Source organism: Anabrus simplex, chromosome 9 (genome assembly GCF_040414725.1).
Source record: "Anabrus simplex isolate iqAnaSimp1 chromosome 9, ASM4041472v1, whole genome shotgun sequence".
Taxonomy (NCBI): domain Eukaryota; kingdom Metazoa; phylum Arthropoda; class Insecta; order Orthoptera; family Tettigoniidae; genus Anabrus; species Anabrus simplex.
Window position 1 is genome coordinate 7045041 of NC_090273.1, and position 19948 is coordinate 7064988.

A 19948-nucleotide genomic window follows, 5' to 3' on the forward strand; every position below is an offset into this window, starting at 1 on the left:
TTGCTTTTTTTTTTTTTTTTCATGGATACACAAAGCTGACCAGTTCAGCTGTTGCAACACCTTAGTAATAATTTCTGATTCCCATTTATCTAGAGAGAGACCTTCGATTTCGGCAACAAAATTGGTACCAGCCAATTTTGGTAGTTTGGCTACATTGGATAGCTTGCCTCATGTCTTGTTGTAGGGGAGAAATGCAATGGTTAGGGTGATATCTTCTCATTCAGGAGGAAGAGAATCAGATTAATTGAAGGGTGGGCCAGAAAATGTAATCTTTGATGTTGGAGGAGGCCTGTTGAGTAAGGAGCTAATCGTTTGCAGTTGTCCTGGAACATAACTAAGGGGCTTGGTAGCTGGCAAGTTTGAAGAATGTTGTTCCTCATGAAGATTTCTCTCAAACTAAACCTTTTCATAAGCATGATTTGCTTTAGAGATCACTTAAGCAGTCAATATTGGATGAGGAATTCTTCAGTTTTTTCTGTCTCATTCCAGCGATTCCAGGCTTGACCGTTGTTTTGAGAGCATCATCACATTCATTCCATCATAGGGGTTTCTTTTCTTTCCCGCTAATTGATCGTCAGAGAAGCAGAACCTACGCCTTCTTGGAAATGTCTTCTAACTTCTGGATTCTAAGATTCAAATTGTTCCTGGCAATCATGCATGACATTTTGATTTATATTGAGTTTATTGATCTGAAATCTATGGAGCTTCTGCGTTTGGGATCTATGATTGAAGTTTGGTACAAACTGCACTTGAATCTTAGTTGGATAATGGTCGAAATGCGTGCCTGGTGGTCATGATTGTTAGGCATCAAGTTTATAATGATCTTACACTGTCATTAGCTGGTTTGAGTCCCTTTAGTCAAAAAACTATCACCATCAGCAGGGTAGGAGAAGTGGTGGCTAATTACTAGATTGCATGCCAAAAGCCTGGATTATACATTCCAAACCTCTCCGTAGTGTTCATCTGGAGTGAGAGCATATGATGGTGATTCATCTGTCGGATGGAGACGAAAAGCTTTGAGCACACACCTTGGTGTTATTCGACAGGTATAGGCTATGTGCTTCATCATCCCACATTCAGACGTGCAAATAGAAAGACCTGCACCAAGTGAGCCGAACATGTCCTCGAACACTCCCGGCATATCATCTTCATAGACTGTTATGTCTTTCAGTCTGCAAGGCTCTGTGAATATACCATAACTGCCACCGCAATCCTCTATTTGTAAATAGTTTCTTGTTTAGTTCTTTACCTCTCATCTTTAAATCATTAGAAACTAACTCTGACTATCGTTGTCTTGGTCTCCCTGTACTTCTCTTACCCTCAATAGCAGAGTCCATTATTCTCCTACATAACCTATCCTCCTCCATTTGCCTCATATGACCCCACCATTGAAGCCAGTTTTCACATAGAACTTCATCCATCAAGATCATTCCTAACGTATCCTTTATCTCCTCATTCCAAGTACCCTCCTGCCACTGTTCCCACCTGTTTGTACCATCAATCACTCTTGCTTTCATGTCTCTTACTTCCAACATATGAATAAGATACCCTGAGTCAACCCAGCTTTCACTCCCTAAACCAAATTTGGTCTAAAAACAGACCATTGTAAAAATAGTTTCGTCCAGGAGCTGACTTCCTTTTTACAGAATACTGTTGATTGCAACTGCGAGCTCACTGCGTTAGCTTTCTTGCACTTTGAATCAATCTCTCTCATTATACTACCATCCTTGGAGAACACACATTCTAAATACTTGAAATTACCTAGCTGGTCCAGGTTCCTGTTCCCAATCTGACATTCAATTCTCTTGAATTTCTTACCTACTGAAATCATTTTAGTTTTCGAAAGTGTAGTTTTTATACCATGCACATTGCATCTATTTTCAAATTCCAAGATATTAGACCGCAGGCTTTAGGCACAATCTGCCATTAAGACCAAGGTTTCAGCTAAGGCCAGACTGCTTACTACATTTCACATAACTGAAGCCCTCCTTGCTACTTAATACCTTTCAGCAGATGATCCATGTAAACTATGAACAATAAAAGTGAAAGATTACAGCCTTGGCCAACCCCTGTAAGTACCCTGAACCAAGAACACATTCTGCCATAAATTCTCATTGAAGCCCAATTGTCAACATAAATGCCTTTGATTGATTTAAATTTTCTACAAATTGTTTTACATCGCACCGACACAGATAAGTCTTATGGTGATGATGGGATGATTGATTTTAATAATCTACCCTTAATCCCATAGTCCCCTTGTACAGAGAACATCTTTTCCCTTGGTACTCGCTCATATTCCTTCTCTAGATCTACGAAATAAACACTATTATTCGAAATCGACTTTCAACCTATTAGGTTGTGTTACATACATTTAGTATGTCTTGAAAAGAGATTTTGAGTACAGAACAAAAGTGGCCAACTGGACACCAGTGGGATCTGAACCCACAACCTCACAATTTCGCGTCATTTACTCTACCAATTGAGCTATGTTCTGTTGGAAAGGATCTAAGCTACAGGTCTGGCACTACTGCCATCACACTGTAGTCGCCCATTAAGGACCAGGTCAATGAATAATGAATTTTCACGACTGCATTGTAATTAAAATCAACTTTCAACCTATTAGGTCGTGTTACATACATTTAGTACGTGTTGAAGAGATGTTGACTACAGAACGAAATACCTTTCAGCAGATGATCCATGTAAACTATGAACAAAAAAAGTGAAAGATTACAGCCTTGGCCAACCCCTGTAAGTACCCTGAACCAAGAACTCATTCTGCCATCAATTCTCATTGAAGCCCAATTGTCAACATAAATGCCTTTGATCATCTTTGTTCTGTTGGAAAGGATCTAAGATACAGGTCTGGCACTACTCAATTGGTAAAACAACCGACGCAAAATCGGGAGGTTGTTGGTTCGGAGCCCACTGGTGTCCAGTTGGCCATTTTCGTTTTGTACTCAACATCTCTTCAACATGTACTAAATGTATGTAACACGACCTAATAGGTTGAAAGTCGATTTCAATTACAGTGCGGTCTTAAAAATTCAATATTCATAAACATTTCTCTCAATTCCTATTGTGGCATTTATGAATTACCTGACGCATACTGAAAATCTGATCCTGACAGCCCCTTTGTGGTCTGAAACCACACTGGTTTTCATCCAACTTACTGTCAACCACTGATCGCACTCTTCCTTCCAAGATGCCAGTGAACACCTTACCTGGTATACTGATCAGTGAAATACTTCGATTTCGATAGTTGTTGCAGTCCTTCCTGTTCCCTTGTTTAGAGATAGCTGCAATTACTGCTTTTGTACAGTCAGCAGGTATCTTGCTAACACTCCATGCTAATCTTACTACTCTCTGAAGCCATTTCATCCTTGCCTTCCACTATACTTCACCATTTCAGGTCTAACTTCATCTATTCCTGTCCTTAACGTATCCACAAAGATGCACATGAAATGATGTCACTTGGTACAGTTATTAATTCACATCTATTTACAAATTAAACACACACATAACCTTAATCACTGCTGTCACTAGCAAAAAACACACACATCAACAAAGCTGCCATTTTAACAACTGCCTATCACTTCAACATGGAGACTGTAACCCCTGCATGTCACAACAACACGAGGTTACAAGTATACTCATGCTACGCCATAACTTTACTAAACAATAACTCGTCTACCGTCAAGATCGCCTCCTTACATATACGTGCCTGGCCAGGCTTCTAGAAAGATATGTTACAGAAAATACCTTCTTGAAAATCCTAGAGTGCTTAATACATATAGTGTACAGAATATTCTCCATTGTTCTAGTCTACTCAGTACCATTCTGGAAGTTACAGTGTGTTTCACAATTTTGTATTGGATTACAAATTATATATACAGGTAAGAATAAATTACATACAGGTTCTTACATTAATTGAGGTGATATAAATGTCTATCTACAGTGCATGTTTCATGACATAACCTCACAAACAACGCAATCGTATCGTATGTACATATGATGTAATAATAATATAAATAGTAACTGGATGTAACACTTCACAGCCATTTTATTGCAAGTAGTAATAATAATAATAATTCTAGCTCGATACTTGCATTATTTACCCATGGGTGAGAGAATATTGTTTTCAAGTTATATCTGTTTATCACACTTGCGTCATCCTCGTCTCCATGAGCCTTGTTGTTCGCAACTTCACGAGAAACATTTCCTGCTATGTTGGGAAGATTCCCAAAATATTCTCTCCCTTCCTAAGATTCTTTACTACTGACCAGAAAGGTTTCTCTGCTACTTAACCTAGCCTTTCCGGGTTATTATGAAAATCTCCCCACAACTTCTTATTCCTGTATGCCACCCATTCTCTTTCTGTATCCTAAACCTGCTTACTATCTAGGCCTATTGTTTGGAACTTTTCACTTCTAATTTCTAATTTCCTCATCCTGGAGATTTTCTACCCTTATTTGCCTGCGGACAGATTTGATTTTCTCTATCCTAGGCCTAGAGATACTTCGTTCACTGCAGATCAGATAATGGTCTTATCATTGCAAAATCCCTGGAAAACCCATACATTCCTAACAGATTTGGTGAATTCAAAATCAGTTAAGATATAGTCTATTATGGATCTGGTAGCGCCAGCCTCCTATGTGTAGCGGTGAATAGTCTTATGCTTGAAGAATGTATTCGTAACTGCTAATCCGATACTAGCACAGATGTCCAGCAAACGCTTCCCATTCCTATTAGCTTCCATATCTTCCCCACATTTACCAAACACCCTTTCATATCCTTTGGTTCTATTTCCAACTCTCGCTTTGAAATCGCTCATTAGCACTATTCTATCCTTGCTGTTGACCCTGACCACGATGTCACTCAATGCTTCATAAAACTTGTCAACTTTATTCTCATCTGCACCCTCACATGGTAAATACACTGAAACAATTCTCTTCCTAATTCCTCCAACTGCTGAATCTACCCACATCATTTGCTCATTTCCGTGCCTAACAAATTATGTTGTGTGCAATAACATTCCTGATGAACAGCCTTACCCCACTCTCTTCCCTTTTTAACACCCACCAAGTACACCTTTTAATCTCCTACTATACCACTTTCTTGTTATCTCCCCTTACCCAAATATCATCAAAACTCCTAACACATACAGGTGCATCCTCTTTGCTGACTCAATCCATTTCTACTTTCTTTGTTCCATAGGTCCCATTAATCTTGATAGCTTCCCATCGAATTCCATTGTGTTTGCCAGGTTGTTTCCAAGGAGTCCTTTGCCTGTTAAATGGGAGTGGGACTCCATTTCTCCCGTAGAACTGAGGCTTTTTGAAAACATTCTGAGCATGCTCAGTGAAAATTCTGTGAAGCACAATGCTACCCTTACGTACACATAGCGCCAGTAAGGACCTCTCCTCTAATGGGTTAGGGATTGTATAGTCCTACCCTCCCGAGCGCAAGGTGAGTCGTGACTCAGAATATGTCTGAGATGCCCACTCCCCCATTCCATAGCAACTGGCATCTGGATTCTTAGGACCACTCACTAGGCCACTTAGCCTTCGTCCATGGTTCACGAACTAGGACGTGATTACAGTAACCCACACTACGTATTATTATTATTATTATTATTATTATTATTATTATTATTATTATTATTATTATTATTATTATTATTAAGGACGAAATAAACTAAACTTCCGCATGTTATGTCACTGTCAAGTAACATAGCTCGATAAAACTTGGACCATACATAGGAAGAACTGCTAGAGTACACAATATGCGATGAAATGAACAGAAATGACACATTAAATACACTGCAACGCATTATGTTACCTTGGACATCACAAAAGAAGGGACATAGTTCTTAAAAGGGTGTGTGATCACTTCCTTTCACTATTCCTATATGACTCAATCTTTATGTTTTGTTGATATGGAATAATATTTATAGGAAGTGGTTTGGGAACAGCGACACACATAAACAGGCACCCATCTAAGAATGAACACACCATGCTGTATCATAATGATAAACAGTACGTGAAAAGCAGCAGTCTCTATCACATCACACGAACAAACACTTTGTTTCCAACAACATGAATCACAACCCCCTTCTGGCTCATTCTCCTATGAACACAACTGCTGTAAGACCTGCCGAATATGTATAAACTTCATCACCAGTGAGGTTGTCATGACTGTCATCTACCAGCTTCAGCGCAGACAGTACCTGCATATTACTAGCACCTTTCTACCTGGTGTTCACCCGGCCTTACCTGCTCCTTTACCTCTTAGCGGTGACTGCTACCATTCTATTTTTTTGCTATCCTCCGCTGACAAAAGTTGCAGCTGAAAATATTGAACCCCTCTCTTTCTTTTACATATGTGTACTGTATCCATGGTAAGTTGCTGCTCTTCATCTGCAGAGATGCCGACTTGTAAGAAAGTCAATTAGTAATAATAATAATAATGCTATTTACTGTACGTCCCACTAACTACTTTTACGGTTTTCGGAGACGCCGAGGCGCTGGAATGTAGTCCCGCAGGAGTTCTTTTACGTGCCAGCAAATCTACCGACACGAGGCTAACGTATTTGAGCACCTTCAAATACCACCGGACTGAGCCAGGATCGAACTTGCCACGTTGGGGTCAGAAGGCCAGCGCCTCAACCGTCTAAGCCAGTCAGCCCGGCGAAAAGTCAATTAGTAATGCAGCCGTTGGAGCAACAGGAGAGGAGGGCGTATATATATATATATTTTTTTTTTTCGAGATCTCACTAATTGTCACATAATTGAAAAATCAATGAACAACATACAATTCAACCAGATGTAACATATTCAAAGACTGGCATATAAACAGTGTATGATTCTTACCTGCTAGAGTAACAGGTGATCTGCAGTACATATCTGAGTGGAGATTGAATGATCATTTCTTTTGTTGAGTACTGTAGTTGCGCCCTTAGCAGCGTGTAGTTCCAGTTTCGTAAAGGTACACTGGTGACGTGTTTTTTATCTTGATATCATGTGCATCCTCTGCACTAACAGAGCACTTAACAGTTCGGTGTTCATATTAGCACGGAATTGAGTCTTGCTCTTCTTCAATGAACCAAAAACTCTTTCCACTGGAGCATTGCTATGGGGTACTAGAAGAATAGCCATCATTAGCTTACTCAGCGAAGGGTACTTCCTCATACCTGAAGCATAGTGATCTTCGATATTTCGAACCAAAGTCTGTCGGCCCTTTCATCCTTGTCAAAAGGGAATCCATCAAATTGGAAACGACTAAACTCAGTTTCCTTAAGAATCTATTTCTTCTGATGACAGAATTTTAGGAAACCGGTCAGTCATAAATTCTACTGACAAAAAACTCTTCGATTTTGCTCTGGAAAACATCAGCAACTTCAGCATGCTCGAGAAACTTATCCCTAGTTGGCCATTTGTTGACAATGTACTCACATGTTTTGTATATAAAAGTCTCACATCAGAAAAAAAATGTTTTTCAATGTAGTTTCATCTAGAGAAACTGCCCTCACATAAGCCCTTGTGTTTGCCCCAATCACCAACTCACTGTCACTTTTCTGTAACTTAACAGAACTAAATTTCACATTGAGCAAATTACTATCGGACTCTGGAACAGAGGATGCTCTCACAAAGCAAACAATGTCACTGAAAAATTCATTTATCTTTGAATGAAGTTCATGAATACGTGGTGTCTCTTGTTGGAGGAATACATTTAAGGAGTTTAAAAGTGGAAGAACAGAGCTGAGAAACAAGAGGTGAAGCTTAGCAGATGGGTTTTCAAATTGTTCCTTAACTTTCAGAAATTTTGAGTTGGCCTTGTCAGAATCTGATTCACAGAGGAGCATTTCTAAAGGCTTCCACTGTTCTAAGACCCTTGATACACACTGTAGAAGAGATAATCACCTGGTAGAAACATATTTCAAAATTTTGTGAGGCTTTTCACCAGAGACTTCCTGGCATACCTTTAAAGCATTTTGACTCTTTTAACTCTTCAGCAAATAGTAATAAACATCAATTAAAAACTGTTCAATATTAACATTTACAAGAGCACTGCACCCCTTTTGAGCAACTAAGCACAGCCTTGCACACGAATATTAAGATTTTCTTTGCAAATGAAGAACCTCACACCTTTGGAAAGACCAGTCATAGTACTTCCATTATCACATGCAAAACCTATGCAGTTATTCCACGAAATCACCCTCTTCTTCTGTTAATCATCCAAAATATTGAATATTTCTTTGCCTGTATTGTCATTGGATTCCCGAATTGTAAGAATTAATGTTGACATTTGTGTAGATTCCTCATCGAAAAGCGTCACAACTAATGGGTAGAGCTTTTAGTCATTCATATCGTTACTGCCGTCTGTTGCCGGGGCAATGGGCTGGGACTTCATTAACTCTGTTAACTTTCCCTCAACTGTAGAAGCCAAAGTTTTAACTAACGCTCCCATTTTTGTTCTCGCACAACCGTACTTCAAGGCTATTTTCGAATCGCGAAACATTTTCTTGGACATATGTCCTGTATGGTCTCTGGAGGCTAAAGGCAAGTTGTGTTCAACAGGAAAAGTCGTAAACAACAACTGAGCTTTCATCTTCCGAGGATTTAGCGAAAATGGTTAAATTCTTGTTTGTGTGCCTCAGCTTAACTGTATCCGTATGAATTTTGCTAACCACGTGTTCATGACAGTCGTCTCTCCCACCATGTGCAACTGAAAAATCGCAGCTACACACACTACAAAACACATGTAAAGGAGATTTTGAGGAACGCAGTAAATACGGCCATTCTTTTGAGTATTCCTCCCTAAATTTTTTGAACTATTTTTCGTTTCTTATTAGTGTCACTGGTCATGGTACCTTTTGTGTGTGTGTGTGGGGGGGGGGGGTTGGGTGGGGGGGGGGGTGAAGAATTGGAGAGTCTCAGGGTGAAAACTATGCCCTTTTACTCATCTGTTTCCTAGGAATAGCCAATGAGTCGGAAAATCTCAATTCATTGCACTGGCGGGGGTAAAAGCGATCTGTTTTACCGGGCGAGTTGGCCGTGCGCGTAGAGGCGCGCGGCTGTGAGCTTGCATCCGGGAGATAGTAGGTTCGAATCCCACTATCGGCAGCCCTGAAGATGGTTTTCCGTGGTTTCCCATTTTCACACCAGGCAAATGCTGGGGCTGTACCTTAATTAAGGCCACGGCCACTTCCTTCCAACTCCTAGGCCTTTCCTATCCCATCGTCGCCATAAGACCTATCTGTGTCGGTGCGACGTAAAGCCCCTAGCAAAAAAAAAAAAAAAAAAAGCGATCTGTCTTGTAGGTGGAGTACCTACAAGTCAGAGGAGAAAACCCCCTCTTCGCTACAATAATTTGGAAAAAATATGCTTCTAAGATTTAGTGGCGGTGAAGAGGAAGGAGCCTTCTTAACAAACGGTGCTTTCCAAGGTGTAATTTAGAGGTATTTAATGGATGGGTGGTTTAAAATTTGGAAAAGGCCGAAAATATTTTCAGGGCGGGTCGTATAAGAGCCAAGGGCCTTCGTACTTTTATCGAGTATTAGGCTTCTTGGTTCTAATGACCCGCTTTAGTAACGAGATGCCCTGATCGGTGGACTGGGCTTGGAGTATTCTAGCCTTGATCATCTTGGTTAGCTTGTTTATCTGAGTCCTAATAGTCGGAATACGGACTTCTGTGCGTATCTTCCTATTAGATCTCAGAATGGGGGCTCTTGTCATTTTTCTCAGTATTTTATTAATTTAAAAATTTCTAATTTGGAAAGTGAAATCTTGGGAATATAGCCCCAGGCCTCGCACCTGTAGAGCAGTATGGGCCTGATACATGCTAAGTAGAGCTTTCTCCTGATGGAGTTTGAGATGTATCTATTATAAAGCAGAGGTTTCAGGTTGGCTACACGTGCCCACGTTTGTTGCAGGGCCTGTTCTATGTTCGCTCTCCAGATAAGACTTCTGTCCATTGTTAGGCCGAGATACTTGATTTTATTGGTCCAGGACAGGGGGGGTATCGTTTAAAAGAAGATGACCAAGGCTAGGCCTTCGTCTAGTAAAAATAATTGCTTGGGTCTTGCCAGCATTTATTTTAATTCTGTTCTGAAGGCACCACTTCTTGAACAGAGAGATCCAAGTTTGCAGAGCAGTGATGGTATCTCTGTTTCTCCTTCCAGAGGCATAAACAACTATATCATCAGCGTACTGCTGGTTTTCTACTCCCTGCCACTGGGATAAATCATTCACATATAGGGCGTAGAATATCGGAGAGATTTTTCCACCCTGAGGGACTCCGGCTCGGAGCCTCCGAGGGGTGGAATTCTCTTCGTCAACCGTAAGATAGAATTTCCTGTGAGTTAGATAGGAAGTAATAATTTTGATTAAATAATTTGGAATTACATTGAGGTCCAGAAGTATGGCTATTAAATGTTCGTGCCAGACGGTGTCAAAGGCCTTTTCAATGTCGAAAAATACCGCTGGCATGCTACGCCGTAAATTGAATGATCTACAGACATACTGCACGAGGCGCAGCGGCACTAGAGGGGCACTGCGCTTCGACCGGAAACCAAATTGCTCCAGTCGCAGTATGTTGTGGGTGTTTAGGCAAGCAGAGAGGCGATTGAGAACAAGTCTCTCGATTATTTCGCATTTCATAACATGCGATTAGCATATACCCTAGAAGAGCAATATATGTATATTTGGCAACCAAAATCATAATAAATACTTCTTCACAGTCACGCACACAGTATTCACAATGAAGCAGAGTTTGCCACCACCGCTACCACTTTGCCGCCAAAGCAAAGGCAAATGAACTCAACTTGCATGGAAGTCTGATCATGTGACAAACAAAGACAACAACTCAGCAAGATCTACTTCACATGCGGCTGTTTTTTCGATACCGGAAGCACACAATCCGTTCGGCGCATGAAAACTCGAAATATTCTTAAACAAGGGACAGGAAAACTGGCCGGATATAAATGATTACTGAGAAGTCCGAAAAGAATATTCTGAGAATTCAAGCTGAAATGGAATTCCTTGTGTATCTTTTTGAACACTTCATACACTTACATTTAAACATCAACAAAAAATTGTAATTTGTGGTGTGTCATTCGTAAAGGCATAATTATGATGGGTAATTTGTAATTATTACGATTTAATCATAATAGTTGGCATCTCTGTATCTGTTTCATATATGTACATACACTGCTGTGCAAAACTTAAAGACAAGATAGATAAAGCAACATAACACATCAACTACTCGATGGAAATGAATGAAAGTGCGGTAACATGTTACCAGAGGTCTCCCCACGGGAATTTTGAGGTCAGTACCACTATAGTGCCAGACAGGTCTGGCCCCACAAAACGAAGCATTTGAAGGCAGTGTGAGCTGTTGTGGTGCACTGTGGTGGCCCGGAGACAACATTAGGATGACTTCTCACGGGAAAGAATGATCGGGAAACTGGAAGAAGGACGAAGTGTGACGAATGCAGCCCAGGAGTTTGGTATTGCTGTTTCATATCCATGGAAAGGATCCTGAATCACAGGCACTGCTGCCTGAAGGAGAGGAGGGGGTTCGACCACGGTCAACTACAGCAGCAAATGACCCCCACATTGTGCAACAGTCAAGAAGAGACTCACATCAAATAGTGGGTGCAATTGCAAGCACATTTAAGAGGACTGCAAGGCACCCAATCTAACACTCCACAATGGCATATTGACTGCATGGGGGTGGTCTGTTTGCCCGACAACCATTACGCTGTGTTCCGTTGACACCTGCACGTCGGAAGCACCGTTTGCGATGGTGCCAAGAGCGTCAGGTCTGAACCGACGAGGAGTGGGGTCGCATGCTCTTCTCAGATGAGAGCAGATTCAGTCTGAGTAGTGATTCTTGACGTACCCTCATCTGGCAGGAGGTGGGAACACATAATTCACCCAGGAATATCGTCGAACATGATCATTTTGGTGGTCCAAGTGTTATGGTGTGAGGAGGCACAATATTCCATGGGCGTACTGACCTCCAAATTTTTGAAGGGAGTACAGTGACCAGTCAATGTTATTATGACAGTGTACTCCTTACGCATGTTCGTCTTTTCAGGGGTGCATTCGGCCCTGACTTCATTTCTATGGATGGCAATGCACGACCGCATCGAACAGTGCAGGTGGAGGAACTCTTGGAATGAGAGGTTATCAGCGAATGGACTGGCCTGCCCGTTCCCCCGACTTAAATCTAACTGGGCACGTGTGGAACATGTTGGGCAGACGTATTGCAGAACGTCCACATGCACCAACGACCATCCAGCACTTGGTAAATATGTTGGAAGATAGTCCGCCTAGTCAATACTATTCATTTATTTACCTTTCACCTTAACATCTAGTACATGTTTCGAGAATATTATGCATTCTCTTCCTCAGCTAGTGGATTAAAATTCAGTATACAATAAGACCTGACTAAAATACGGGGGCCCCCATTAAAAATTCAAAACAATGAGTATGACAATGTGACACTTAAAAATTTTGGATAGTACAAACATAGAATTAAAATCCCATTTTGTCAAGTACAAATTAAAAACACAATATAGTAATGTCTAATTAAATACAACGTCTTGTGATGATATGAATTCACAGTGTCCTTGAAGTTGCCTTGCGTAGTTCAAAAATGTTGAGTTAGGAATTAATAAAATTGCATTAAAACTTGAAGTCCTGCCGATATCCACCGTTAGTGGGTGTTAAAATGATGTCTATTTAAATTAAAATATTGGACACAGCGTTGTATAATGATGTGAATGTACGGTGTCCTAGGAATTATAATACTATCTTGCGTAGTTCAATTGGATTTGTACAAGAATAAATGAAGTTGCGTTAAAACTTGGAGTCCTGCCATTATCTTCGGTTGATAGATGTATTATGCAGCCAGGTTGAAAATAGATTAAAATGGTCTATAAAAAGGAAATGAAATAAAAATTAACAAAAGGCTCCGACATGAACAATTGAGAATACAACGGGGTAAAAATATTAAACCTTACCAGTGTGATGATGTAAATATTACGTGTGGCATGCATGTGTAGATAGATGTTGAGGCACCTGATGTTGTATGGCAACTGGTTACGGAATTACATTGGGTTGCGTGATGGATGGAAGGAGGGGTGGAAGGAACCGCCCCTGATACTACAGTCATACTTCCCCCCTTACACGCTTGACATCATTTGGCCTCTTACTAGGGTATTAGGTTACCAATTTAAACAACTGATTGTCTTCTGCAATGTGTTCATTTAGGCTGTTCTCATTATCAAATTTTTGCAATTTGTATATTTCTAATTTCTCTAGGGCATTCATTTGTTTGCCTTTGCTTAATGAATGTAATAAAGTCATATCACGTTCAATATTTGTGAAATGATGGTTGCTTTCATGCATGTGTTCACACATTGCAGAGTATCTAGAATGTTCTCGTGCATTGACATGCTCTTTATACCGTACCACCACAACTTCTACCCGACTGTGCGACATATTTTTTTCCGCAATCTTGGCACGACAGTTTGTATACTCCTGATTTACTGAACCTACTGTTGGTGTTTCAGTAAATCAGGAGTATACAAACTGTCGTGCCAAGATTGCGGGAAAAAATATGTTGGACAGTCAGGTAGAAGTGTGGTGGTACGGTATAAAGAGCATGTCAATGCACGAAAACATTCTAGATACTCTGCAATGTGTGAACACATGCATGAAAGCAACCATCATTTCACAAATATTGAACGTGATATGACTTTATTACATTCATTAAGCAAAGGCAAACAAATGAATGCCCTAGAGAAATTAGAAATATACAAATTGCAAAAATTTGATAATGAGAACAGCCTAAATGAACACATTGCAGAAGACAATCAGTTGTTTAAATTGGTAACCTAATACCCTAGTAAGAGGCCAAATGATGTCAAGCGTGTAAGGGGGGAAGTATGACTGTAGTATCAGGGGCGGTTCCTTCCACCCCTCCTTCCATCCATCACGCAACCCAATGTAATTCCGTAACCAGTTGCCATACAACATCAGGTGCCTCAACATCTATCTACACATGCATGCCACACGTAATATTTACATCATCACACTGGTAAGGTTTAATATTTTTACCCCGTTGTATTCTCAATTGTTCATGTCGGAGCCTTTTGTTAATTTTTATTTCATTTCCTTTTTATAGACCATTTTAATCTATTTTCAACCTGGCTGCATAATACATCTATCAACCGAAGATAATGGCAGGACTCCAAGTTTTAACGCAACTTCATTTATTCTTGTACAAATCCAATTGAACTACGCAAGATAGTATTATAATTCCTAGGACACCGTACATTCACATCATTATACAACGCTGTGTCCAATATTTTAATTTAAATAGACATCATTTTAACACCCATTAAAGGTGGATATCGGCAGGACTTCAAGTTTTAATGCAATTTCATTCATTCCTAACTCAACATTTTTGAACTACGCAATGCAACTTCAAGGACACTGTGAATTCATATCATCACAAGACGTTGTATTTAATTAGACATTACTATATTGTGTTTTTAATTTGTACTTGACAAAATGGGATTTTAATTCTATGTTTGTACTATCCAAAATTTTTAAGTGTCACATTGTCATACTCATTGTTTTGAATTTTTAATGGGGGCCCCCGCATTTTAGTCAGGTCTTATTGTATACTGAATTTTAATCCACTAGCTGAGGAAGAGAATGCATAATATTCTCGAAACATGTACTAGATGTTAAGGTGAAAGGTAAATAAATGAATAGTATTGACTAGGCGGACTATCTTCCAACATATTTACTGTTACTAAGTCAATACGGATCCAATCCCGTCCATCATGGTCAAGATTATTAATAACATCCAGCACTTGTCAACCGTGCTGGTGGAGGAATGGAATGCCTAACCATAAGAACTCTTTACCAATCTTGTGGCCAGCATGGGAACACGTTGCAGAGCATGCATAGCTGTCTGTAGTGGTTACACACCCTTTTTAAGTACCATGTCCCTTCTTTTGTGGTGTCTAGGGGACCATCATGAGTATTTAATGTCTCTGTATAAAAGAGTCATTTCTGTTTGTCTCATCGCATATTCCTTTCAGTTGCGTACTGTAGCAGTTCTTCCTATGTATGGTTCAAGTTTCATTGAGCTATATTACTTGGCAGTGACATAACATGCGAAAGTTAGTTTCGTCCTAAAGTTTTGCACAGCAGTGTATTTAGCTCCTGACAGTTTTCTACTTGAGCATGAATAATGTTGAGAGCAAATGCTCTGAAAAAGCCGTTAAAACAGGCTGAGACATGAAAACACAATGAATATGTACACTGACTGACAGGGACAATGCAACACCAAGGAGGAGTGGTTCGAAAGGGATGAAAGTTGGGGAAAAAACAGAGACGGCACAGATGAATAATTGATGTTTATTTCAAACCGATATGCAGGTTACACAATGCGCATGGCATCGACTCAGTAGAATGTAGGACCACCGCGAGCGGCGATGCACGCAGAAACACGTCGAGGTACAGAGTCAATAAGAGTGCGGATGGTGTCCTGAGGGATGGTTCTCCATTCTCTGTCAACCATTTGCCACAGTTGGTCGTCCGTACGAGGCTGGGGCAGAGTTTGCAAACGGCGTCCAATGAGATCCCACACGTGTTCGATTGGTGAGAGATCCGGAGAGTACGCTGGCCACGGAAGCATCTGTACACCTCGTAGAGCCTGTTGGGAGATGCGAGCAGTGTGTGGGCGGGCATTATCCTGCTGAAACAGAGCATTGGGCAGCCCCTGAAGGTACGGGAGTGCCACCGGCCGCAGCACATGCTGCACGTAGCGGTGGGCATTTAACGTGCCTTGAATACGCACTAGAGGTGACGTGGAATCATACGCATTAGCGCCCCAAACCATGATGCCGCGTTGTCTAGCGGTAGGGCGCTCCACAGTTACTGCCGGATTTGACCTTTCTCCACGCCGACGCCACACTCGCCTGCGGTGACTATCACTGACAGAACAGAAGCGTGACTCATCGGAGAACACGACGTTCCGCCATTCCCTCATCCAAGTCGCTCTAGCCCGGCACCATGCCAGGCGTGCACGTCTATGCTGTGGTGTCAATGGTAGTCTTCTGAGCGGACGCCGGGAGTGCAGGCCTCCTTCAACCAATCGACGGGAAATTGTTCTGGTCGATATTGGAACAGCCAGGGTGTCTTGCACATGCTGAAGAATGGCGGTTGACGTGGCGTGCAGGGCTGCCACCGCTTGGCGGCAGATGCGCCGATCCTCGCGTGCTGACGTCACTCGGGCTGCGCCTAGACCCCTCGCACGTGCCACATGTCCCTGCGCCTACCATCTTCGCCACAGGCGCTGCACCGTGGACACATCCCTATGGGTATCGGCTGCGATTTGACGAAGCGACCAACCTGCCCTTCTGAGCCCGATCACCATACCCCTCGTAAAGTCGTCTGTCTGCTGGAAATGCCTCCGTTGACGGCGGCCTGGCATTCTTAGCTATACACGTGTCCTGTGGCACACGACAACACGTTCTACAATGACTGTCGGCTGAGAAATCACGGTACGAAGTGGGCCATTCGCCAACGCCGTGTCCCATTTATCGTTCGCTACGTGCGCAGCACAGCGGCGCATTTCACATCATGAGCATACCTCAGTGACGTCAGTCTACCCTGCAATTGGCATAAAGTTCTGACCACTCCTTCTTGGTGTTGCATTTCCTCTGTCAGTCAGTGTAATAAACAGTATTGTCTGGCTGATTGAACTTCAGCTTGTATTTACGATTGGGACCGGGAGGTGGCAACTTCTGTGGTGTCTAGTGAAATGTTTTTTGTAACTCAATAAATGCATGATATTTATAATTTTTTATGATATTTTTTCTAGCCTACGACACTGAACTGCTCTCACAGTTTCTGCGAGTTTTGCATCAATCAGTGGAGGACGCATAACCCACACTGCCCGCAGTGTCGGCAAATGATCACTCAGATAAGAGCGAGGGCTATCGAGAATTTTATTGAAAGGATGATCTTTAATTTGACAGAAGATTTGAAAGAACGGAGGAAGAATTTGATCAAAGCAAGGCTGATTAGTGCCAACTAAGAACTTTAAAACATGAAATAAATGAGGGATCCTTGTGATATATATATCTTACTTTAATTCATCATGGTAGTTGTTACGAAATATTACAACAAGCTAACTTGCAGCTCGGGAGAACTACTGTACGTGGTAACTTTGAAAATAGGTCAGATAATATAGTTTATTGCATGTAACTCTTACCCACCATTTACTTTGAAGCTTGTCTTGAAAGAGAAGCACTTCTGTGAGCGTTTATAAAGTTTTTGTCTAGTCTTTAACTCCTATTTCAGTGCTTTTCTTGCATGTTATATATAGAATTCAGTCAATTGAGGATTGAGTGGCATTATAATAGATTCATCAAGCAGTGCTATTACAGAATACTGTATTTCTAAAACCACTGAGAGGAAGCATAAAACTAAGCATAGTAAATGGTGGCCATATTATACTGCCTTCTTATTAAAATAAGTATTTTTGAAAACATATATACTGTAATAGATATCATATAGAGGTTTCACCCAGAGAGAACATTTTCTTTAGATTTGCCTTTTTGTGCATACTTCAAGAGCAGATCCAAAACAAATGTATAACATTTTTTTTGATAAATAACTACTTGTGTCTCGGCAAAGCGAGCAGTAACGTGTGGTAGCATAGGCTGAAATTTGTGCCATAAGGTCAGACTTCATCACAATGCTCACCCCTCCCATTGCAGCTTCTGTTCATTCAACAATTGAGGAGGAGGTACTTGGTCATCCACCATACAGTCCAGACCTTCCACCATCTGACTCCGCCTATTTGGGCCACTGGAGAAATGACTTGGATATCAACATTTTGGTTCCGATGAAGAAGTGCACAGGTGGCAATACTTTCAGGGAAAGCAGTTATTGGAACGAGGCACACATTGTCTTGCAAGGCATGGCTTGTTTGTTGAAAAATAGGTGAAATATTTTAGTTGTTTTGCATATGTTTTTGTGTTTCCTGCTCATGAAATATTTTGTACTAAATATATTGTTCATTACTTTTTGTTTTACCCTTGCACTTTTGTAGAGATACTGAAAACCAAATAAAATATGCTCTACATCTCCAATTTCTAGTTATGGAAGATTGCAATGCTCTTACCGAATGGTGAGTTGTGAACCAGTAGTTAACATTCATCCACATCAGTTGTGTCTTCTAATGTTTCTATCCTGCTCTGAAACTTGATACTTCTTTCTGTTGCCATTGTTACTTTTGTACGCTTGTGTTGGAAGAAGGCATTAACACGGCAGGTTTAATTTGTAATGTCGATGACCCTCATCAGACTGATTAAAAGGAAAAGCTACAAACTCTTGTTGAATTGTTACATTACTGTACGTTCTGTGTATTGTGTCTTCCTAATCAGTGGATTAATATAAAATATTCATTAATCCACATCCTCACTTGTCCGACTGGCTACGAGTGCTAAACTGTGACAATCAATCATGAACGCCATGAAGATGTGCATGCTTCGCTGGTCACTTGCCCTCTTCCAAATGCAACCATCCATTCATCCCTTGATAGCCAAAAGGGCCAACGTTACATTTTTTGCGAAATTGAGTTCGTATTTAGCGATGTGAAATGCACTTTCTGGCAAAGGGGCAGACATTTTAGTCCCATAATAAGCTGAAAAATACAAAATTCAAGTATGAGTCAAGGGCAAACCTTCTCCAGACGTTACCGTCATAAGGGATAACGTCCTATCTTGACGATACATGTAGCCTGTTTTACGAACGAAAATAGGGTACATTATATCCTTCGTTGGAGCTTTGTTACAATTACAGATAATGTAATTTACAATGTATCATTACGTATGTACCCATATTATGCTTCAGCAACAACTAGAGGTACAAATTACCGTGTTTTGTTTGTAATATTCATGTTAACAACATCTGTCTATAACACAATCTCAGACTAAGATATCTCGTGGACTGTCGTATTTGTGTCGAATAGTAACAGTCAGAGGAGGAATAATTCCTTTCCCACTTCAGTCTACAAATAAGTCATCCATAACAACATTTGGAGGTAAGGTAATAAACATTTATTTTATATCAAAGTATGTAACTTAATTTTGTGCCTTGCTTTTAGGTCAAGCCATGTAAGAATCTTGTGAGGTTATGTTATATTAATATTTTCATTTTTGTACGTTTTAGATGTTACTGTGTACAGTTAATTACAGAGTGAAGTTAGATTATACTTTATAAATAATGTTTAGGCTTAGCCACGCTTCAAGATATTGGCTTTCTATTGTTTTTCAATATTTATTTCATAATTACGAATAAGTTTACACGAAGTTTGCGAAGTCTTTTACTTGGCTTTAAAATAACAGAAAACTTCGAAACAGTGATTTTGAACCTTGTGCAGGCTGTAAATAAATTATGTCTTTTTTCAGTGACTACAAACTGTACCACTATGTCAGCACGGTTTCGTCGTATTGGTGGTGGTGGTGGTGATTATTGTTTTAAGAGGAAGTACAACTGGGCAACCATCCTCTCTTGTCGTATTGTTCAACTCTCATTACACACATTTGAAGGAGCCATTAATTTCTGCATTAAAGAGAGTACGTCTCCAGAATCACGAAATCAGCCATTGGTAAATAGTGAAATTGTTGATCTTGTTGATCCTGATGAAGTAAGTTCAAATCTATCTGAATTTGAACAGTTTGAGGAAGCTTATAATGAACGAATTGGAGAACGTGGAACTACAGGTCCACAAAATGATCATTTTGGCATTAGTGACATTATTTTTGAGCCTGTGGAAATAGGTACAAATATAAGTGATCGTGAACTGGACCGTTTCGTGTCTAGTAATAGTGACATTCAAACAATTAGTGAGT

The 19948-nt window shown here is 40.6% G+C and overlaps 1 protein-coding gene across 2 annotated transcripts in view; it reads left to right on the forward strand.

Moving 5' to 3' along the window:
• LOC136881314 (golgin subfamily A member 6C) overlaps nt 1-18412 on the forward strand; it is a 131416-nt gene extending 113004 nt beyond the window's left edge. The window contains exon 11 of one of the 2 annotated variants that reach the window (XM_067154123.2): nt 16909-18412. The gene's annotated coding sequence lies outside the window, so the exon portion shown is untranslated. The remainder of the gene's footprint in view (nt 1-16908) is intronic. The other variant, XM_067154124.2, reaches the window with a different exon arrangement.
• The last annotated feature ends 1536 nt before the right edge of the window (nt 18413-19948 follow it).